Source organism: Wyeomyia smithii, chromosome 1, assembly GCF_029784165.1.
Source record: "Wyeomyia smithii strain HCP4-BCI-WySm-NY-G18 chromosome 1, ASM2978416v1, whole genome shotgun sequence".
NCBI lineage: Eukaryota > Metazoa > Arthropoda > Insecta > Diptera > Culicidae > Wyeomyia > Wyeomyia smithii.
In genome coordinates this window covers 174438988-174463287 of record NC_073694.1, presented here as the reverse complement: position 1 = coordinate 174463287, position 24300 = coordinate 174438988, and the positions used below count along the sequence as shown (strand labels likewise).

The 24300-nt window shown below is 40.6% G+C and overlaps 1 protein-coding gene across 6 annotated transcripts in view; it reads right to left on the bottom strand.

Annotated features, from left to right (window-relative positions):
* The window catches only part of LOC129730047 (sodium/calcium exchanger 1), a 488453-nt gene that overhangs the window by 11202 nt on the left and 452951 nt on the right, over positions 1–24300 (bottom strand). The gene's annotated exons all lie outside the window — the stretch shown is intronic.

Below are 24300 nucleotides of genomic sequence, written 5' to 3'. Positions count from 1 at the left end.
CTACCACTATTGTTATTTGCTGCTGTTTCGTGACAGAACAAACTGGACAGAGTGAAGTGATAATCCTCCGCTGGGAATGTTTATTCATAAGCACGTGGCACGTGCAGGCGAGCTTTTTGCTACTTTCCGGGCTACAGCAATGCACATTCATGGTCCTGGTCAAGTACCGTGCTCGGTTATGCTCGCTCCTAATAGAGCTGCAGGGAAATATGCACCTGCACGGTCCTTCCAGTTGTGCAGTGCGGTTGTCACACGTACCATCCAAAGGATTAGCATCACTTAATAATCTACCCGCCGTGCCGTAGCAACCGGAAGCCACACTCGGCATAATTATGGTTGGAGGAGATATAAGGTAGGGCGAGTTTTATTTGTTGGACCAATTTTGTTACTATCAAATATTATAAAACTCAAAAAAAGTTGAGGCTTTCGGACATGCGCAACCATGAGTTAAATTTTTTTTGGGTTATGTTCTAACAGGTTATTATCAGTTGAAGTTCAAATTACATATTTTTTATGCCATTTAATTTTTTTCTAACTTCGCCTTTTCGGGGCATACTGCAAATAGCCGACGTCCGCAATAGCGGCACCATTGCGCCGTTTAGGCGGTTTGTCAATTTTGTTTGCGAATCGGGCAATCTGCGACGACAAGTGGCTACCGAATGTACGGGGAATTCCATCCATAATGACGGCCGGAACTGCCGGGGCATCGGGATTCCTTAGCATGGAGGCATACTGGGAGTAATTCGCACTCTGAGTTTGCCACTGCGGTATGAATTCCGGCAAATCGCGGTCGTTTCTCGATTTGCGCAAATGCCCTCGGGCTGACCTTCGGACCCGGTTACCAGATCTGGAGGTTTGTGCATCGGAATACGCTTCTAAATCGGATGGCAGATCGGGGTTTCTGGGAATTGTTCCCGGAATTTTTAGAGCTCCGAAAGCCTGCGACGAAGCGAATGCCACTAATAGTAAAATTGTAATATTTGTACCCATAGTATCACCGAGGTTACTAACAACTGTCGATTGTGGAAGTGGGTTGCGGCATTTATAGGTTACTGCTCGATACATAAGTTTTATTTCTTATTTTTGCCAGCTGGTTGTAAAAATTATGGATGAGATTTTAATTTGCATATTTGTTGACGTTTGTTGATTTTATTGAATAGTTAGTGTACCATTTTTTTAGTTCCCAAACCATTTCTTCATCAAAATGAAAATAGTTTAGAAGCCATCACTTGAAATGAATTTGTATCACTTCTCTAATACTATCGTGTAGTCATAAAATTCTCATACAGTTAATGTCATGACTGATTTATCTGATTAAACAACAGCATTCGAATAACGTGAAAACATCAAAAAAGTGAAAGAATACTACACTGAAGATTTGAAACCTTAGCAAAAATATGTTAAAAATGATATTTTTTTATTTCTCCAAATTCAAACATATGTCAATGTTTAGCTAACATTGTGCAGTTTTCGTAGAAAAAAAAATCAGAATTTTGAAAAGTGGATGCTTAGACATATTTAATTTATAATAAAAATTTTGTGTTTTCGGATTTTTTTTGCCTCACGGTGTATATATTTGTCTAAAGGGACAAAATTACTGTCTACAACTTTGTCGTAGACTGCATGCCAATCGTTTGTTTGATTGGCCCTAGTTTTCAACTATATTCTCTTTTCTGTAGAAAATTTTAATTCTTCTGTTCCTCATCTCCATGATCGGACAGCCATCATTGTTCAGCTAAACATACCACGAAGATTGAATATGGTTTTACGAAACAAAGGACGTGTCACGAAATATTGAAAGTGAGTGGTTGGTAAATGGTTGGACACGTGTAACTTGAGACTCTAATGTGGCCATTCACCTCTGTCCAGCAACTCCTATCCCAACCTCCACGTGGTGCCGACCGGAATACGAGTAACCTTAGCGGAGATCGGGTAACCAACCCCGGTGGAAACTATGGTCGTATGCTGACTGGGAAGGGGTTCGTACGCGGCTGTATCCCCATAGGGGCGGCGTACAACAGCGTCTGACCCGGAGCGGGCGGCTGAATTATGGAATGCTGTATCCCGCCAGCTACACCTAAGATGGCAGCCCCATCAGCAGGATGTAGGTATCGCGACCCTGGTAAGGTAGCATACCGAAACCTTTCATCGACCACGAACAACGAATTTAGAAATACGGAACGGATCAATCGGCAAAGACCTAGGCTACGAACACGGAAAAAGATTAAGGTAAACGATTGGAAATTAGGTACTTGGAACGTCCGATCTCTCAATGAACCGGCGCGGGCTGGCTTGCTTGCTCGAGAACTACAGCGGCAGGGAGTCGAAATCGCAGCGATTCAGGAGGTTCGGTGGCCAAATTTCGGAGAAAGGGAATTCCGTGCAGTAGACCCTATTGCACGCACTTCTTTCAAGTACCACATCTACTACAGTGGCGGCAAAGCAGCGGAACTGGGCGTCGGTTTCGTAGTGCCGGGAAATCAGAAAACAAGAGTCATGCGGTGGAGGCCCGTAGATGACCGTATATGCGTGTTGAGGATTAAGGGCAAACTCTTCAACTACAGTTTAATCAACACCTACGCACCGACAAACGACAAATCCGATGAAGTCAAAGATGAGCTCTATGACAACACGAGATGAGCTCTATGACAACACGACGTAAAAGTCGTCATCGGAGACGCAAACACACAGGTCCGTCCGGTCATTGAAAGGCATAGCCTCCACTCGTCAACCAACGAAAACGGCCTGAGGCTGATAAACTTTGCCGCGGCCAGAGGAATGGCCATATGTAGCTCCTATTTTCCAGGTTTGAATATTCGGAAACACACCTGGAGGCATCCAAATGGAGAAACCTGCTCCCAGATCGATCACGTACTGATTGACGGTCGGCACTTTTCGGATGATACTGATGCCTAACATCATCATCTCTTCATCTTTTCGGGGACCAAACATTGACTCTGACCATTATCTCGTCGTTTTTAAGATCCACGCACGGTTGTCGAACGTGCTGAAATCTCGCACAGAGAGGACGATGCGTTTCAACATTCAGCGGTTGAAAGCTGATGGCGTGGCAGCAGAATACGCCAGAGAGCTGGATCAACGGATCGCAGAACAGCAGGAGAAAGGAGTAGAAGACATAAATGGGCTGTGGAGCAGTATTCACGGCGCCATCGAAACGACTGCGAGAGAGGTGGTAGGTACGACGCGTGGAAGACAGCCTAACGGCTGGTTCGATGCTGAGTGCCAGAGAGCGACAGATGAGAAGAACTGTGCCTGGAGCCGCATGCTCACTGCGGCTACGCGTCAGAACAGAGAGAAAATACAGGCTGGTTTTCGACAAGGGCGTTCCACGACGGATCAAATTTTCACCCTGCGACAGATCCTCGATAAGTTCCGGGAGTACAACTTATCGACTCACCATCTGTTTGTGGACTTCAGGGCGGCATACGACTCAGTGAAAACAAACGAGCTGTGGCAGATCATGCTGGAACATGGTTTCCCTACGAAACTAATTAAGCTGAGTTGTATGACACTGGAGGGATCAAAATCGTGCGTTCGGTTAGCTGGCGAAACATCAGCCGCGTTCTTAACGTTGGATGGACTGAAGCAGGGGGATGCGCTCTCCAACCTACTGTTTAACATCGCTCTTGAGGGTGCAGTACGAAGAGCAAACGTCGAAAGAAACGGTACGATCATCACGAAATCTCATATGCTTCTTGGCTTTGCGAACGACATCGATATCATCGGTATCAACCGTAAGGCCGTGGAGGAGGCCTTCGTACCTTTTAATAGAGAAGCAGCGAGATTGGGACTTGTCATTAACTCTGCCAAAACGAAGTACATGGTAGCTGGCAGAGAGCGTGGCAGTTCCCGTGGTGTTGGTGCAGAGGTGGAGATAGATGGGGAACGATTTGAAGTGGTTGACGAATTCGTTTATCTTTATCTTTTATCGTACGCTTGTGACATGTGACAACGATATGAGCCGTGAAGTGAAACGACGAGTTGCAGCTGCGAACAGGGCTTTCTACGGACTGCGTAACCAGCTAAGGTCCCGTAGTTTGCAAACTCGCACAAAACTAGCGCTGTATAGGACGCTGATACTCCCGATGGCCCTTTTCGGACATGAAGCATGGACGCTGAAGGAAGCTGATCGACGAGTGCTCGGAGTTTTTGAGCGTAAAGTTCTGCGATCGATACTTGGCGGTAAATTGGAAGATGGAGTGTGGCGCAGACGCATGAATCACGAGTTGTACCAGGTATACAAACATGCTGATATAGTGAAGGTAATACAGCGGGGCAGGCTTCAGTGGGCTGGACACGTAGCCAGGATGCCTGACGAGAGAGCCGCCAAAACTATCTTCAGTAGAGAACCAGGAAGAGGCCGTCGACTCCGTGGTAGGCCTCGCACGCGGTGGATGTGCGCCACGATCTGCTGGTGTACGGGGAGACTGGAGAACGGCTGCCCAAGACAGAAGAAGCTGGACATCTCTAATTCGTTCGGCCCTAGACCGGTGAACGGTCCGTTAGCCAAAAAAGTAAAAGTAAAGTAAGTTTTGCAACGTAAAAGGTCACTTTGCTAACGATATGTAGAGAAATAAAGCTAATTTGGATTGTTTTGTATATATATTTATATATATATATATATATATATATATATATATATATATATATATATATATATATATATATATATATATATATATATATATATATATATATATATATATATATATATATATATATATATATATATATATATAGTGTATTTATTTTTTCGCCACTTTAAAAACAGTAACTAACGCAAAAACAATCACCGGAACACCGGACACAGAAATTTCTCCAGTTATTTCTCCGTTCCTCTTTGAAAGAGAGTGTTTGCAGATCGTAATGACGTAACATAACATCATATAACAACTAAAAGCAGTGACCAAAATGTGGAAAATTAACCAAAACTGCAAGTGTATTTATTGTTTTCTCCATGACTGTATGTACTACACAATATTTTTGACATATTTTTTCTTTTGCACATCTCTATCAAGCTCTAGGTTTAGATTTTCAAAAAAAAAAAGAAGGAGGCGCACAGTCATCCAACGAAAAAACAAACGGCTCCAACTCGGTTATTTAATTAGATAGTATTGTGTATCAGGAATCTCGAATATAGAAAAAGATTTATAACTTCTTAGTTAAAACATTACTTGCTTCGAACGTATTAAAAGTACTATTATACAGGAGCGACAAAGTATGCGAAGTGTCTTTCGTTACAAGTGTACATTAACTGAGTGGCAGTGATGCCAGGGGAATTTCCATTTGATTGTTCTAAAAAGCTACATACATAAACAGATAGAGAAAAACTTTCATGCACAATTTGCCGAACAAAGTTTTTATCTAGCACATCCTTAATGAGCTCTAGATCCAAATTAATTTTAGAGCCATACTTTATATGGCGAAGTTGCTTATTATAATTTGGTCTACATTTAAACTGAGGTGGTCCTAGAACCAACGAAATAAACCAACTAAAATTTTTATTTGTGGAAAAATGTAATTTTATTTTCAGTTAAGTTTTAGATCACTTGATTTTAAGCAGCTTTGTTGAAGACTACTTTCTTGTAGCTCTTAAATTGACTGAATTAGAGCAATTTTGCCTAGGGTGGCTCTTAAAAAACGTTTTTTTTTTTCGCTCTACTTTGTTTAATTCAATTTTCTCAGTAAAATTATGTTCAGACGACTTTTAGAGCTTTAAAATACGCAACTTTTGGTGGCTATACTTTAACGATATCTTTTATGGGTGAAAAGCTATTAAGCTTTTAATTTTTAAAATACGCCCTTTTCAACTGTTGATATCTCTGAATGGGGCAGATGAAAAAAATATCTTCTGGTTTCATTTGAAAGAGCAACTTTTTTATTTTATCATAAAAAAAATTGGAGATAAGCTATTTCTTAAAATCGAATAAAATAAGTTTGAATATGATCATTTTTGATCATTTTCAGTCGAAGAAGTATGGTTTCTACAGCCTAGTTTTTTTATTTAATAAAACTGATGTACATATGCTTCGGTAAAGTTGAAAGTGAATCAATTTAAGATAACTTTGCAATAAAAAAATTTGTATCTCTTGAACTGACTGATAGATAGTAGCATTACCATATCTGATAAATTAACGATTTTTCATGTAACTAGTATTTTACGCTTAACCTCGCGTCTAAATTATCGGCAAAATTCTCTATATATTGTTTTCAAAACTTCTGAATTGTACATTTTGAAGTAAAGATGTGTTGGTGAATTTTCATCAATACAGTGCAGGATATACTTGGTTTTCATTAAAAATCCTGAAATAGCAACATGAACATTGAAGACGTTTTCAAGAGGCTTCTGCTAAAATCCGATCCCGTCATTTCGCTAAACAACCGACGTACTGCCCAATGCGAAAGTTTGTCACATCTACCAACAGAAGCACGAAAATTGATTAAACTTTCTTTTCAAAATAACGAACATTAAATTTTGCCAATTATGCATAAACGGAAGAGAAAAGTATTTTTTTGCATTGCTTACAGCAATTTCATCGTTTTGTAACTGCCGAAAGTTATTTTAAAGATTGTGTCGTATATAAATTTTAATATTTTGAAATTTTTTAAATGAAGATACGTATACAAATTTTATTGAAAATCAAATGAGACGTAATTCTACGTAAAAAGTTTCGAAAATTAGCTTATCTTCAATTTTACCGAAGAATATGTACATCAGTTTTATCAAATAAAAGAACTAGGCTGTAAAAACCTTAATTTTCCGACTGAAAATGATCATATTCAAACTTATTTTATTCGATTTTTAGAAATAACTTATCCCCAATTTTTTTTTTATGATAAAGTACAAAAGTTGCTCTTCCAAATGAAACCAGAAGATATTTTTTTCAACTGCCCCATTCAGAGATATCAACAGTTGAAAAGGGCGTATTTTGAAAATTAAAAGCTTAATAGCTTTTCACCCATAAAAGATATCGTTAAAGTATAGCCACCAGAAGTTGCGTCTTTTAAAGCTCTGAAAGTCGTCTAAACATAATTTTACTGAGAAAATTGAATAAAGCAAAGTAGAGCAAAAAAACCGTTTTTTAAGAGCCACCCTAGGCAAAATTGCTCTAATTCAGTCAATTTAAGAGCTACAAGAAAGTAGTCTTCAACAAAGCTGCTTAAAATCAAGTGACCTACAACTTTACTGCAAACAAAATTTTATTTTTCCACAAATGAAAATTTTAGTTGGTTTAATTCGTTGGTTCTGGGACCATCCTTATTTTCACCTCAGTTTAAATGTAGACTAAATTATAATAAGCAACTTCGCCATATAAAGTATGGCTCTAAAATCACAAATATGTATCGAAAACTCCATTTCCGCCCAAATTGTCGTTCTGTACCACTGTGCAGTGGTGCCGTTATTTATTGCAATAAATTTTATAGTGTGCACATAAGTTTTTTATGAGAGGCTCTGGCAGCACGGATATCGTTAGCACGTGTGGATTGTATGCTTAGTAAAAGTTTACATTTCAAGTGTTTTTTCATCAGTTTTTTTTTGTTGAAACTAGTGTGTTTGGCGTACTTACACCTGCTACAGTAGGGTGTCCCAAAAGTTAGAGTAATCGATGTTGAAAAAATCAAAGAGCTCAGCCCTAAATTGAAAGATAATGTTATTTATAGCATTTTTGTAGAACATTTTGACTTTCTAAAAAATTGTTTTCAGGTTGCCCAAACGTGATTTATGAGAGAATGACTTTTTTAAGCTACAAACCTACTCTTTTGCACTTTTTTCTAATTCTGTTCGATTCCTACATTTTTCCATATATTTTTTATTTTTGTGGGGTTGTTTTTGAATATTCTACATGGTTCATTTCAGCATTGCTTTCAGTTTTTTGACTCCCGGAGCCCATTGAACATCACAAAAAAATGAATTTTTCTAATAATTTTTAGATAAAACCCTTCGAAACACAAATAAAACAAATTTTTGATCATGAACTAAAATTTTCATTGCAAAGCGGGATTCACGACGAAAATTTACATGAAAAAAGATCCTTGATATCTTATCGGGGAACTGAGATATTGGCATTTGTCTATGTGACGGAAAACTTTGCGTTTTAAAAAATATGTTAAATAAGTGTTTTATTTTGGGAGATAAAAAATAACAATGTTCAGAAAACAAATGCATTTTTGGATGGGTGATAACTATGTAGAAGGTTTAAAAATTCGGAAAAAAGTTAGAACGAAAATTGTGATTTTTAGTGCCTTCTAATAGAAAACTCAATGTTGCTCGTAATATGTAAGAGATAGAAACATGATGTCTTCGGTAAAGTTTCTTGCTTTAAGATAACCTAAAACTTTGTCGGCGAAATAAAACACTGTGCTATGGAGTTATTGAGCTTCCGTGGCATTTTTGTGAAAATGCATAGTTTTTTATCACATGTAAAAACGCCAATATCTCAGCCCAGATATCGAGGATCTTTTTTCATGTAAATTTTCGACTTGAATCCCGCTTTGCAGTGAAAATTTCGGTTCTTGATCAAATTTTCCTTTTATATGTGTTTTGAAGGGTTTTATCTGCAAGTTATGAGAAAAATTCACTTTTTTGTGATGTTCGATGGGCTCTGTGAGTCAAATAATTGAATGCGATGCTTAACCAAACCATGCAAAATATTCAAAAACAACCCCACAAAAATAAAAAAAATATGGAATAATTTAGAAATTGAACAGATTTGAAAAAAGTGAAGAAGAGTGATTTAGTAGCTTGAAAAAGTTATTTTTTCATAAATCAATTTGGGCAACCTGAAAACGATTTTTTAGAAAGTCGAAAAAATGCTATTCTTCCCTTGTAGGAGCCTATGACCACTGCTACCATTAGTTAGATATATTGTATACTCCGCGTTACTTTATATGCACTGTCAGTTCGTTCCATCACTATGGGTATCAGTGATAGTCGCCCCCAGACTTTGCATTTCACCCCAAGAAGGTACGGCTTCTTTGATGAAGTTCCTTACCTTCGTTAGTTCAGCAGACCATATCTTTTTAGGCGTAAGGACACCTTTTCCAAGAATACGCAGTCTTCGCTGAATCAGTGCGCTGCATTGGCATAGTAAGTGTTCCGAGGTTTTTACTTCAGAATTACAGAAAAGACATATGTCATCTGTCAGTTTACCTATTTTTTTTAAGGTGAATCCTACTCGGACAGTGTCCAGTCAGTAGGCCAGTTAACGTACTCAGATCAGCTTTATTCATACTGAGTAGGTTCCGTGTGATTCTATTACATGGTGTAATGAATAGTTTAGATTGTCTTGCTTTGGAGTAAGCCTTCCAGTTGGCATCATTCATCAATGATTCCCAGCCTCTGAGCTCAGATTTCAAACTGGATGAAGATACCCCACAGAATGGCTCCGGCTCGATGAATGCAGTTGAAGAACCAATAATGCTATAAATAACATTATCTTTCAATTTAGGGCTGAGCACCTTGACTTTTTCAACATCGATTTTTTATGGGACAGCCTACTGCTACAGGCTGTAGAGGTGCTCGAATATGTTACAATTTCAATGGATTCAGGTAAATAAGGCCAAATTACTGGTTCGATTTTGTTATGTGTTGATATTCGAGCTCATAGCCAGTAAAAAATATTCTTACGTCGCACTAAAAGTGCCACAAAATTTCGCGGGTGTGTATTGCAACATCGGTATTTTTTTCTTGCTGTTTTTTTCGATCTTCATCATACATTCTTTATTCGTTTGTTTATGAAGATAAGTGTCATTTCCCGTACATACACTGGCCCATGTGAATAGACCTGGGAGGGAGAAACGGATACAAAGCTGTGAGAGTGTCAAAAAAAAAAAAAAAAAAACAGAACGAGCTGTCAATTTGAACCAGGTTTTAGTAATATGTTTTGCTATAACTGAAAAGTATTGCGGTGCTTGAAAAATCGAATCAACGCAAACATTTGTTTTTTGTTATTCATTGTGGTTTTATAAAATATTTAGGTTAATTTTTACTCTTTTCTCTTAGCTTCGCATAGAGCGCCGCGGAGCTTTTGTGTTTAGCAAAAGGGGCCGCGGAGACAAAAAGGTTGGGAACCACTGGTCTAGTAAGTGTTCGACATCAATTAAAAAGTAAAAGAATTTCTTTATTTGTTTTTGTTTCATGTTCGCTGCCTTCTCGTTTGTGGAAGCAATCCTGGAACTAAAATTGCAGCTCGCTAGGATCGTCCATAAAATGGCCCTTGTGGTGGACCTGGTAGTATGTGTACTGGGCCTGGGAAGGGTGGTCTATGAGGTGGTATAAAGGGTGGTCTGTGTATTGGACCTGGATTAGGTGGCCTACGGGGTGGCCAAATCGCATTGCCGTCTGGTCCTGATCCTGGTCTTGGTGGTATCGGTGGTCTCTGCTGTGGACGTGGCAGCGCCGGTCTTTGTTGTAGCATATGGAATGCGAATCTGCTGTCCATTGCAGTGTCCTGGTAGTTGTTTGGCGGTATTTCGCTAGCGGCAGTTCTCGGTCTAACCCCAGAGGGTCCTAATCCGGAACAGCACGAACAACATCCGCAGCCACAATTTGGAGTTGGGTTCGCTTGAATACTGGTGGAAAAATGCCACACGATCACACACAAAAGTACAGGGAAATTCATTGCGATCGCGATGGTAGAGCAGAGAACTCGTTTGGTTACACTTGATGTTACCGTTAATATAGGCAAAATTGGCAGAATATTTAATTGGCAGTTGTTTTGCAACTATGGTAATAAAATTCTGTATGGTTTGTTTTCCCCAACCAACCAATTTACTACTTCTAGCGTTGGCAAGAGTATTTTGTGTTACGTCACTCATTATCGAACCAGCAATAGAAGCTAACCAATCATTTGATTTCTTTTAGCAACCTAAAAAATATATTTTAGTGTTATTTTTCATCATGGTGTCAGTCGTCTGGTAGTGAGCAAAACAGATTTTCACCCGACGTGTAATAAAAGCTCTGATATATTACTTTAAATAACATGCTAAACCAATTAATTATGATTATTGCGTGTCAAAATATGACGCGACAGGAATGACTTCATTTCATCTGTTTACGAGGCTTTGTATTCGAGCGGAAGGTAAGCATACCGTCGGTAATGCAAATAGTTGTTCAGAGGTAATTAATTACACAATTCTGCACCTTACAATCTGTATCGCTAATTAGCTGACTGTTTGATAAATAATTGGCATAAATAAATCAGTCATACGCTGTTGAGTGGAAATAAAGATAAAGTTGCACGAGTTCTCGCTCATAAACCGCAGTTTAACTATGACTTCGACCGTATTCGCAGCCGTTTTGTATATTCTAACAACTTTCACCTTAACAGTGGTGGAACCGATTCCATCTTGTCAAGAGAGTTTCGTGCCCTGCCGCAGCTATTGTTATTGTCAACCGAGCTTCACAGAAAAGGAGACTTTGAATTCCCCAGGAAGGTTTCGAAGTTTGATTGATGAACCCCGCTCAAATCAGAATAGTTTAGATGTTGACAACAGTAAAACCGAGGAGCCCCGTGAATCATCGTATAAGAAATCATTACTTACTCGCTTCCCTCAGTACCCACCCCAAATGAATCATTCACCGCCGTACGAGCCAGCATTGCTTTATTCTCCGCCACCTTACCCTCAAATGTATCCCCCGCTAGGACAATCGGGGTACAATCCGTATGAGCCGACGCAGGAGCTCCCATATAGGCCGCCGTTTCCTCCGCCATTTTATCCTCCATACTATCCTCCACCCTACGGTGTCGAACCGCCGTTTATGCCACCGTATCAGCCAACATACAGACCACAGTATCAGCCGCCGTATGAGCAATCGAACAAACCGTCGACCATACCGTCGCTGAAGAATCCACTGGCATCATTACAAAAACTACCAGAGAAGCCGTCACCTCAAACGAACCCGATACCGTCAACTAAACAACCACAAACGCCTTATCGGCCATCGTATGGAAAACCAGCTGTGATTTCAAACCAACCGCCCAAAACTACCGAAAAGCCAGTTACGAATAATTGGGCCTATGACGACGACTACAGTGCTTGAAATCGGTAGGTTGGCAACGACAGCCACCGATAACTTCGTGATGTTTAAGCTAACCGGCGAGAATAAGTTTCGGATCCGATTTCCAATAAACGTTGTAGGGAGTCGTTCTCGTCCCTCGCTTATCACGTGAAGAAATATATCTTTCCATTATCAACGGCTAGTTGTGTTCCAATTTGTCTTTTTATCCTGTTGTTGTGTTGTGTCTGTTGTGTTTCTTTGACACAGACTTCGGGGCAAGCACTATGATCCAACAGACACTAACAGTCCCACCCAAAAAAAAAAAAAACAGAAGGGTTCTATGCAAAGCCACGATCGCAAGGTTGACTTTTTGAACTTTTATGCATCACTAATAAAATACCTTATGTTCCTGGAATCGCCAAAGGCAGCCATTTATACGGTACAAGATTTTTTTTGCCTTGGCTCCTAGGTATGATTTTTTGATGAAGTTTGATGCGAAAATAAATTTCCCTGAGTTTGAACATATTTCAACTTAAGGGGCAACACTGGCGCCATTTTGAATTTTTGAGAAACCGGTAATTTTTGTGGTTTTTTCGACGCCATTTTGTTTTGAGGTGAAATATCAAAATTCTAAGAGTTTGTCCACATATTAGCATCCTTTTACCCATCTTTTGAAAAAAAAAAAAAGAAAACAGATCTTAAGATCTGTCGGACAAAAACTGAGCTCAAAACGGTGATTCTACGAAACCGGTTTTAACATAGTTTTAGTATATTTCACAAAGCAAAATAATATCGGTTATTTCTGAGTATTAATGGTAATTCGCTAATATCTTTCTTTGATAGAAAACCCTATTTGATGAAAAAAATCCTTTTACGCATATGGTCAAAATTTACCCATTGCAAAAATATTCACTTTTTTCAGTTTTCGGTTATGTTTACCTTTAACGAGGTCAATCACAAGAAGTATGAAAGCTAGCTCGATTCTGTTGGTTACCTTGGAAAACTGAAGAAATTTCGTAATCAATAATGTCCTAAAAATGCCTTGTACACAGCATGCACTGCATACTAGATCAATGCTTGAAACATAGTGGAGCAGAAAATTGTGAATCTTACTATACTAAAGGAAGGCGCAGCTAATTGCTTTTAAAGTGAGATAGCAGCTAAACTAAAGGAGTTAGATGCTTAGTGTCAAAGAATAACTTGTATAGTAGACTTCAATGTTCAATTTGGTTAACAACTTACCCCATGTTTACCACACATTTCAGAGATGAAATAACAGTTTGGTTCTCAAAAAATATTCAATTTCACATTAGCTTCTTGCTAAGCGCTTTTAAGACACTATTGATTACGAAATGTTCTAAGCTTTCCAAGGAAACCAACAAAATTGAGCTAGCTATCATACTTCTTGTGCTCGTTGAGGATTTTTCCATCAAATAGGGTCCTCTATCACCCCTTAAAGGACTTTAAGTGAGCTGCCTAATACCGTGTATAACCCTTTCCGACCGGGCCTATATAATTGCGTAGGTAGAAGGTGACTTAAACAAAACCTTCTCTCTCGCTTTTTGAACGTCCTATTCGTTGTTTTATTTTTCACACCGCTAGTGTCAACATCGCAGCTGCTACGAAAAATAAAAAACCGGAGCAAGCTAGTGTTTTTATATAGGACTTGCTTCGACTAAGGTTTTGTTATCAGTAATTTTTTACCTACACAATTGTGTGGGCTCGGTCGGAAAGGGATAACTCAAAGAGTGCATTTCTGGTTTACTAGATATATAACATTGTCGACCATGCTTGGGAAAGCAAGCATCAAGCGACTTATTAAAGGTCGAAATCTGCGTTTCAATAAGGCTTGCCCATTTTCAGTAGTACAATATTTCGTATAATCAAATTACAATTTTCTGCATTTGAACGGAAGCATAGATGATTTTCTATCAACTATCAGTGTTACGTATGTCTCCAATATGTGGCCGTAGATCAGAAGGAAAACAAAATTAAGTTTCGGTTGACTGCTAAAGATGGAAAAGTTTCATCAATAATTTTGGTCTATAGTGATTTTCTACAATTTTTGAATGCTCTACAAATTTTTTCGCTACAACGAAACAAACAAAAGCTTCGAAGAAAGTTTATTTTTGTCCCACATATATTTTTAGTTGTGGACGTTTTTTACTGGAATAATGCGCTAATTAACACTAACTGCTCTTAACTCAAAAAAGAATAATTTTGGAGAAATAGTGTCTTCAGTAAAGTTGAATAATGTGATTAATCAACCTAAAAGTGAGAAATAAGTTTTATTTTTCTCAGTTTGCATATAAAAATCCACTTTGCTGAGCATAGTTTTAGCACATTTTATAAGAACAACTTTGTCGAAAGCACTATACTTGTATCTGCTAATTCAAATGAAGTTTTCTCTAGAATACCCCTTAAAATCATTGATTAATATAACTTTTATAGCGATTTTTCAAAATTTTTCAGTGTTCTACGGTGTTATTTACTATAATAAAACACACAAGTTCACTGAAGAAAGTTTATTTTTATCTCTTAAGTTTGTTTAGTTATTAACACTTGCGTACCCGACCCCTTCGGAGCCGAAAAACTGAAAATTCTTTAACCTGCCATTCCGCAAGATCTGAACCGATTTTGAGCGAACCTTCTTTAAAAGATCACAAATTTATCATAGTTTTTGGGAAAGCGAAACCTTGCTTGCGACATATAAAACTTTAAGTTTTTGCAAAAGAACACTATTGGCAATCGGTATTTGGCCACTTGGGCTTGTTTTGGCCACTACTGGCCGAGTTCCGGACAGGGGGTTGGGGAAGGCCCAACGAGCCGCCCCGGAAAACAACATGTTACAAACAATGTAAGAGATAATACGGATCGGAACAATCGGCATGGACCTAGGCAACGAAATAAGGACTACGATTGGAAACTTGGGACTGCTCTGCTTCCCAGGATGCGACAGGATAATCTACGACGAGCTACATCCACGTAACTTCGAAGTCGTAGCACTGCAAGAACTTTGTTGGACAGGACAGAAGGTATGGAAAAGCGGGCACCGGGCGGCTACTTTTTACCAGAGTTGTGGCACCACCAGCGAGCTGGGAACCGGCTTCATAGTCTTGGGCAAGATGCGCCAACGCGTGATGGGGTGGCAGCCGGTGCAAGCTTAGGATAAAGGGCCGGTTCTTCAACTACAGTATCATAAACGTGCGCTGCCCACATGAAGGAAGACCCGACGACGATAAGGAAGCGTTCTACGCCAAGCTGGAGCAGGTCTACGATAGCTGCCTGCGACGGGACGTGAAAATCGTCATTACATGAATTGATTTGATTTGATTTGATTTATTTAATTCATCCACCCATCCAAATTCATACATATAACACAATCATTTCAACTATAAATAAGAAGAAAAAAAAAACAAGTCACAGTTGGACACACTAAAAATTAAACATTTCAGGATGCCTGTTAACTTCTTCAGCCATAGACCTAATGGGCTCATTCATGCCATCCAAACCAACGTTGGAAATTCAGACGAATCAGGTTGAATTGTCTGCTCGGACGAGATGGGTAGTGAAGTTGTAGCTGAGCTAACAATGCCGGTGTGTGTGGTTGATTTCAAGGGTTTGCAGACCTATCAGAGCACAACGATCCTCGTACGGTGGAAGATTATCCGGAATTTCTCCAAGGTAAATTCCGAAGCGCACGACGAACAAACAATTTCTGGATACGTTCGATACGATCAGTCCACACGTCGTAATTCGGTTCCCATATTACGCAGGCAGCTTCCAAAATCGGACAAACTAATGAACAGTAGAGTGAGCGCAGTGTAAAGGATCGTTGAAGCATTTCCCAATTTTGAAAATCATTCCTAATTGCTTGTTGGCCTTATTGATGATGAATGTATAATGCTGATTGAAGGTTAATTCTCCGTCCAACAAAACTCCCAAGTCTTTGACGCAACCAACAGCGATCAAGAGTATTCCCATCAATAGTATACTGAAACAATTTTGGTGATGTCATACGATAGAAGCTGATTACATTGCACTTTTCAATACTAAGCGTAAGTTTGTTCCTGCGACACCAAACGACGAAAATATTTAGCAAGTTCTGCAGTGTAATGCAATCATCAATCGATTTAACTGCCGGTACCCGCATAACTGTCCCATACTGATTTTGATCACTTTTGAGTTATCATCGGGAATCGACTTAATTGTTATCATATTTTCTGGAAAAAAATTAAAATTGATACTTTTGTATGGAAAAACATGGAAACAATACCAAGTTGTTTTCGTCCCATATTGAAAGTACCCGCATTACAGTCCCACTGCATAGTGGTACAAACTTCAAACATATAATTTTGCTCCAGATAAGTGTATATCGAATTATTTTGGGCATATAGAAGTATGTCATTTAATTAACTAAACTAATGTTGTTTTTCTGTAATATAATCTACGTTGCCAATGATACCGTCGGTTACTGGTTGAATTTATATGTGATGGGACAAAATATGCGGGTAATTTTGAAATGTACCCGCATATTTTGTCCCATTTTGTCTTTTTTTCAAGTTATATAACGTAAAACCAATTCCATCCATGGTTTTTTGTTCTCAACGATAAACTTGTGGTGCCATGAAACTGTTATGGTCATTGGTTCTGGATGTAATTGCTGGTAATCCAAAAATTCACGGATAACATTAAATCGCCGTTTTCTCAACATGTTGTTTTTCATTATGGGACAGTTATCCGGGTACCCGCAGTTAATGACCAGGTAAATTCTAAGATCATCAGCGTAAAGAAGTCGGCAGCCACGGGGCAACAGAAATGTGACGTCGTTGATAAACAAGGAGAATAACAATGGTCCTAATGTGCTACCTTGCGGAACACCTGGCTTATTGCAGAACCATTGTGACTGCGATGCTCCAAGTTTTACCGCCATCCGTCTCTCAAAAAGATACGTGCTAAACCATGCAACAAGTCGATCCGAAGCACCTAAACGTCTCAGCTTCTCCAACAAAATATGATGGTCGACACGATCAAATGCTGACTTCAGGTCAGTGTACACCGCATCAATTTGAAGACGTTGATCTATTGTACGCAGGCAATGTGACGAGAACTACAGTAATTTAGTCGATACCGATCTGCCTGGAAAGAAGCCATGCTGGGAGGTGCTAATATAATTCTTCACCCGAAAGAAGAGGTAATTGTTCATAATGGGCTCCAAAACCTTCGAGCATGCACACAGAGAGGTAATATCCCTGTAGTTTTTTACGTTTAGTGGTGACAATTTTTCGAAGACAGGAAACATGTAAGAAGACTTCCAGGTGCTTGGGAAAGTGGAGGATGCCATTGACAAATTGAACAGAAAGGCAAGAGGAGCTTTCAGCGATTCGCAACCACTTTTCAACAAAACCACAGGAATTCCGTCTGGGCCAGGAGCGAAAGATTGCGTCATCTTTTTGATTATCAGTTCGACATCATTTTCATCAACAACGAAAACATCCGCATCGAATCTGTCGACTGGAACGTCCTCCAAAGCAGTTGCAATGTCTTCAGCAGACGTGGTTTCGCTGCAGAACACACCACCAAAATGCTTTTCGAACAAAGAACATTTGATACTATTCGTTGTTCCTTCTTTGTCATCCAAAAATACAGTCGCCGGAAGACCATCTTCCTTTCGTTGAGATTTTATGTAGTTCGAAAAGCCCTTCGGATTTGTCCGGAGATTTCGTACCACACGTTTGAGGTAGCGTTTGTACAACTTCTTGTTAAGTTTTCTATATAGACGACTGGCCAGAGTAAATCACGAATGGGTAAGCTCACAACGACTGTTCCGATACGCTCGAAAAGTCCGTGTACAACGACGTTTCAGCCTCTTAAGTTCTGCACTACTCCAAGCTGGTGTCCGTCTGCTACGATACGCGATACTATCTCGGTGAAATATCCCACAGCATCATTAATACAATGAAAGCTTTCAAGCTGTCTCCAATCCACAGCTCTCAATCGTTCATCGATGAAGACATAATCAGCTTTTCTAAAATCTCGTGCTGTAAGGTCATACTCGTCTACGAATGAGACGTCCGCAGTACGATGAAAAGAAAGCAGAATGGGTGGATGATATCTTTCATCAATCCTAGAAAGGGCCTTTCCACATGAACCGATATCACAGTCATTCATAGCTCGCTGATTAATGAAAACAAGATCCAGAATTTTCTCATCATTGTTCAGTATGTGATTGATTTGATGCATGTTTAGAAGTAACATTCCGTCCAACAGGTGCGCACTGCCTGAATTGATAGTAGATTGGAGAGCATCGGTGTACATGTGGTTAGAACACGGATGTCTGCTCTAGGCTGTTATCCATAGCTAACGTAAGCACAGAAGACGTAAAACAACGCTTCACTGCAATTAGAACCCCACCACCAGAATGTTTCTCACTGTTGAGACGGCTTCGATCTGAACGATAGACTTGGTAGTTGTTTACGAATAGTTGTGATGAGCAGATGCCGACGTTAAGATTTGTTTCGGTCAGGATGACGCAGTCGTACAAACAGTCGATAACGTCCAGCATAAACTCTTCCAGTTTTGTCCTTAGACCACGAGAATTTTGGTAGTAGAACAGGATCGAAGAGTTTTCCTGAGGCAGGGGTGAGCTATGGGAGATAGACATTCCATTACTTTTTTGCGAATCAGAATTAAAAAATAACTTACGTTGGCCCCCAGCATCCCTTGGTGGTTGAACTTCCGAATAATGGGCGTTATAAGATAAGCGCAGACCTGTGACAGAGGGACTGAGTCCCATGCCGTCAGAAAAACATTGCTTATCGGTTATCAAGCCTCCATCGCCTCTGAATACCGATTCACCTGAGTCTCGTTTTTTGCGGAATAATTTTTGAATTACCGGAACTCGAGTTTGTCCGGCCAGGTGGACGCCAGAAGAGCTTTTTCTTTTAAACTTGGCTCGATCCCAATTTTAAATAATTTAAAATAAAGGACATCTTGGACAGATCTGCATCTTTTGAGACTAATTTAACCGTTTCAATACCATCGTTTGTCTCTAAACAACGGCTCGCAAATTTTTCAACATCATCGCAAGTTGCAAGTGGATGCAAACCAGTCAAATACACCCAGAACTTAGGTTTTTGCGGCACTGCAATAATACCGGGCATAGATAAATCGCTCAGGTCTATGGTTTTTGTGCCCTGAGTTGGTGTTGAAACGACACCAACAGAAACCGGGATGGCTTCACCAAGTGCACCACAACGTCGTTTTGTTGTTTTTAAGCCAGGCCTCAATACAGGCGTGAAAGAGGCGCCGTTATTACTGGCTACGGCCAGCGCTGAGGAACGGCGTTTTCTACTTTTGAGCTCAATTCTTGCACCAATAGCGTATGCTCCTCAATTTGTTTGCGATAATTTCAATGGAAGTTACGCTTTTTATCATGCCGTGGATTTGATCCGGCTTGAAATTCGTCCTACACGTAGGACAGATCCAGACGGCAACACCTTTGGTGAAAAAATTGTTCATTTCGCTGCGGCTGATTCCTGAGCAATCCTTGGCAACATGATAGTAGGTTCCACAGAGTCCACAACTGCAAGGGTCGATTCCAGTTACATCTTCCGAGCATTTTCCGCATGGATGCTTTCCCATGATGGATAGAAAAAAATGATGCACAGATGTAAACAAACTGCTCGAATTTGGCGGCAACAGCAACAGAACAATAGGGCACCAACAGAAGCACAATCAGCAGCTTTTGGAAATTTGTTTCACAGAATCACTGACTACTGATCACAGAATACGAAAAACTTCAACGAATCGAAATAAAACGAGCGATTAACTAGCCAAACAAACCACACTCGTGTCAAAATAAAAAGAATAAATAATATGAAAAACTAATAATTCCCGAAAATGGACGTTAACAAAAATCGTAAACAACGCGCAAGGTTGTCAAAATGCTAATGTAGGTCTAATGATAACGGCCAACGATACGTTAACATTGCGGCATTTCGTGGTATGGTAGTCCTAGGTACCTTCTTCCCCCGCAAAGGTATCCACAAATCCACCTGGAGATTACCCGGCCAACAGACAGAGAATCAAATCGACCACGTTCTAATCGACGGCAGGTTCTTCTCCAACATCATCAACGTTCGTACCTACCGCGGTGCGAATATAGATTCGGACCACTACCTAGTAGCTGTGTGCATGCGCTCAAGACTGCAAGACGCCGAGGCTGCACAGGCAGCGCTACCCACAGAAGAGCAGCTTGGCGCAGCTACCCTTGAGGATGGCTGGAGGAGCATCCGATCCACCATAGGTAGCACTGCTGTAGCGCTACTAGGTACAAAGGCTCCAAATCATAGAAATTACTGATTTGACGACGAATGAAAACGGTTAGTCGAGGAGAAGAATGCAGCACGGGCGAAAATGCTGCAACACCGTACGAGAGCGAGCGTGGAACGCTAGTGACAGGCACGGAACAGCCAAAACTAAGTCCTCCGAAGGAAGAAGCGCCAGCAAGAGGACCGAGATCGCGTAGCGATGGAAGAGCTGTACCAAGTTAACGACACTCGGAAGTTCTACGAGAAGCTGAACAGCTCCAGGAAAGGCTTCATACCGCAAGCCGATATGTGTAGGAGCTTGGACGGCAACCTCCTTACAGACGAGTGTGCGGTGATCGAAAGGTGGAAGCAGCACTTCGACGAGCATCTAAACGGCGATGCAGCAGAGCGCGAGAACGGAATGGCAACTGATCTTGGTGCACGAACAGAAGACATCAGGATTCCAGCCCCCGATCTCCTGGAGGTGGAAGAGGAGATTGGCCGGCTGAAACACAATAAAGCTGTTGGAGTGGACCAACTTCTCAGCGAGCTATTAAAATACGGTGAAGAAACACTGGCTAGAGCCGTGCACTGGGTCATTGTCAAAGTTTGGGAGGAAGAACCGGAGGAGTGGATGGAGGGTATTGTGTGTCCCATCTACCGGGCAATCACTCTGTTGAACGCCGCCTACAAGGTACTCTCCCAAATACTTTGCCGTCGACTATCACCATTTGCGAAGCAGTTCGTGGGGCACTACCAGGCGGGATTTATGGGTGGCCGCGCCACCACGGATCAGATATTCGCGGTTCGGCAGGTTATGCAGAAATGCCGCAAATATAACGTGCCCATACATCATTTGTTCATCGATTTTAAATCGGCGTACGACACAATCGATCGGGACCAGCTATTGCAAATAAGGCACGATTACGGATTTCCGGACAAACTGACGAGGTTGGTCAAAGCGACGATGGATCGAGTGATGTGTGTAGTTTGAGTATCGGGGTGCTCTCGAGCTCGAGGTTTAAGGCAAGGTGTGGTTTCTCGTGCCTACTGTTTAACATTTCCCTGAAAGGTGTCATTAGAAGAGCGGGGATTAACACGAGTGGCACGAGATTTCAAAAGTCGGTTCAACTGTTTGGTTTCGCCGACGATATCGACATTGTGGCTCGGACCTTTGTGAAGATGGCGGATACGTACATCGGACTAAAGGCTGAAGCCAAACGGTTTGGACTGGTCATCAATGCATCGAAGAAGAAGTACATGAAAAGAAGGAGTTCACGAGAGCACGGCACTATCCTCCCACCTCGAGTTCATGTTAGTGGTGATGAAATCGAGGTGGTTGATGAGTTCGTGTATCTGGGCTCACTGGTAACTGCCGACAACGATACCAGCAGAGAAATTCAACGCCGCATTTTGGCAGGAAATCGTGCATACTTTGGTCTCCGGAGGACGCTCCGATCGAGTAGAATTCGTCGCCACACCCCATCTCCATAACCATCTCCATAACCATCTTCAAGACGCTGATCAGACCGGTAGTCCTCTACTGGCATGAGACATGGACTGCTTGTGGAGGACCAACGCGCCCTTGAGGTTTTCGAGTGGAAGGTGTTGCGTACCATCTTCGGTGGACTGCAGATAGAAAACGGAGTGCGGAGAAGGCGAATGAACCACGAACTGCAGGAGCTGCTTGGGGAACCTCTATCGTCCACACCATTAAGATAGGCAGGTTGCGGTGGGTTGGGCATGTTGTGAGGATGTCGGACGACAGCCCGGTAAAGATGGTTCTCGAAACCAATCCGTCAGGGACGAGACGGAGAGGTGCACAGCGGGTAAGGTGGATCGATCAAGTGGAAGACGACCTGTGGACACTACGCAGACTGCAGAGCTGACGACCTGCAGCCATTGACCGAGTGGAATGGAGACGACTCTTACGTACAGCAAAGGCCACACCACGGCTTGGGACTGTTTGGTAAGGTAAGGTAAGGCAAGTAACAATAAAAGTTGGTTTTATTATCGTTTTATACAAGTTTTATTAATACATTACTTAATATATTTGATTTTATTATGGGATTTTAAAAAGTGATTGGGAAACACTTGAAGAATCCTCCATAATACTCCATCATCAATATACTTATTGATTCGCTTTGAATATTTGCGGTAGTTAAGCACTTTTGATATCCTTTGAGAAAATTCGTTAAATTAATATAAATAAAATAGTAAAATAATAATTCCTTAACAAAAGCTTCGTCATTCATCGTTAAGATGAATGTACCTTAAAAATGTGCCCTTAGTATTCTCTTAAAACCATTTTTAAATAGGATTACGTCTTTGTTTTCCATACAGGCGCATGAATCAGGAGCTGTACGAAGTATACAAACACGCTGATATTGTCAAGCTGATGAAACACGGCAGGTTACAGTGGGCTGGCCACGTAGCACGGATGGCTGATGAGCGACCGGCAAAGATAATATTTAGCGGATAGTGGTCGACGACTTCGAGGCAGACGTCGCTAGCACTGGCTGTGTGGTATTGACGAGGATGCTTGAGTAGCGGATGTAAGATGAGACTGGAGAGGAGCAGCCCAAGACCGAGTTTTGTTGAGGCGTTTCTGGATTCGGCATAGGATCTCAATGATCTGTTGCCATGAAAGCAAAGTAAGTAAGACCAAACACGTGCGAGCACGAATGTCACGAGCAGACACCAACCGTCTGTTGTGAAATTTGCTATATATGTAAGAAAAAAAAAAAAATATTTGTAGAATCTCCCCGTCCCAACAGGGCACAATTTATTCATCTGCTGTGAGAATATTATTAAAACTGGTGTCTTGAAGAAAAACCATGCTGGTACAGGCAACAGCAAACTCTAAAAGCGGTGCATGACTTTTACCAAGCCGAACTGAAGGCGCGCATCAAGCAATCGGTGTTTGATGCTCGTCTTCGGCTCGGCACGCAACGAATGAAGAATAGCACCACACACACGGATGCCTCACTTTAACATGTATTTAAATTTCAAAAATTATTTTTTAATTTTTAGTGTGTTTAAAAGTGTATACAAGTGTTACAAAGAAAGCTGTACTCATATGTGACACCTCTGACCACACAGCGAATATATGTTTCAAGGTGCCTTTTCGGTTACGGTTACAGAAAGCATCCGATGTGGCTCGTTATTTGATTTGTGCCTGTATTCTTTCAAGGCTATAATGCGCCTGTATTTTTTTTTCGATTTCAAGGCTATCATGGATAAAACTTGTCTGTCTTGAAAAGTTCACATATTTTTTATTCTAGTGTAAATATTCTTCGAGAATGCAATAAGCAAATGTGAACTTATAGCGACTTGACTCCGGCAAAATGACAGCTTTTCGTTAATAACTGTTGACTACACTGAATAAAATGTCTAGTAAATTCGATAATAATTAGGGAAATCCCAAACTAAATGAAAATTCATTTTTTTTATTTTCTTAAAAAATATTCATTAGGCAGTAGCGAACCTTGGGAAAAATTCTTGAGTACATTCTTTAACATGAGTCCTCTTGATCTTATGGATAATTAATAGTTGATTGTTTAGTAGTTTTCGCCCCCCATTTTAAAAGTGCATTTAACAGTTCCACTACTTTCGCTTAGCAAACAACAGATGCAGGTAGGGATACCCCTACCAGTGCATGTGAACTGGGCAATTTTATTATAAACCTTCAACAGGTAGAATCCGCTATCTCCAAGATGAAATTTTTAAGTCGCCCAGCTCAGATGAAATGCTTCCCTATGTCCAGAAACAATGGACGAGTTTATTCATCCAGCCATTGACTTTTACTTTTCAACAAATCCCTCCGTGAAGGCAAATTTTCTTCCAGGTGGAAATTGTCCTATCTCATGGACAGGCGGCTTCTCGGGTCTGTATCATCTAAAAGCTTCAGGTGTACCACAAGGAAGCAAACTCGGCCCGCTTCCGTTTTCAATATTTATTCGCGAG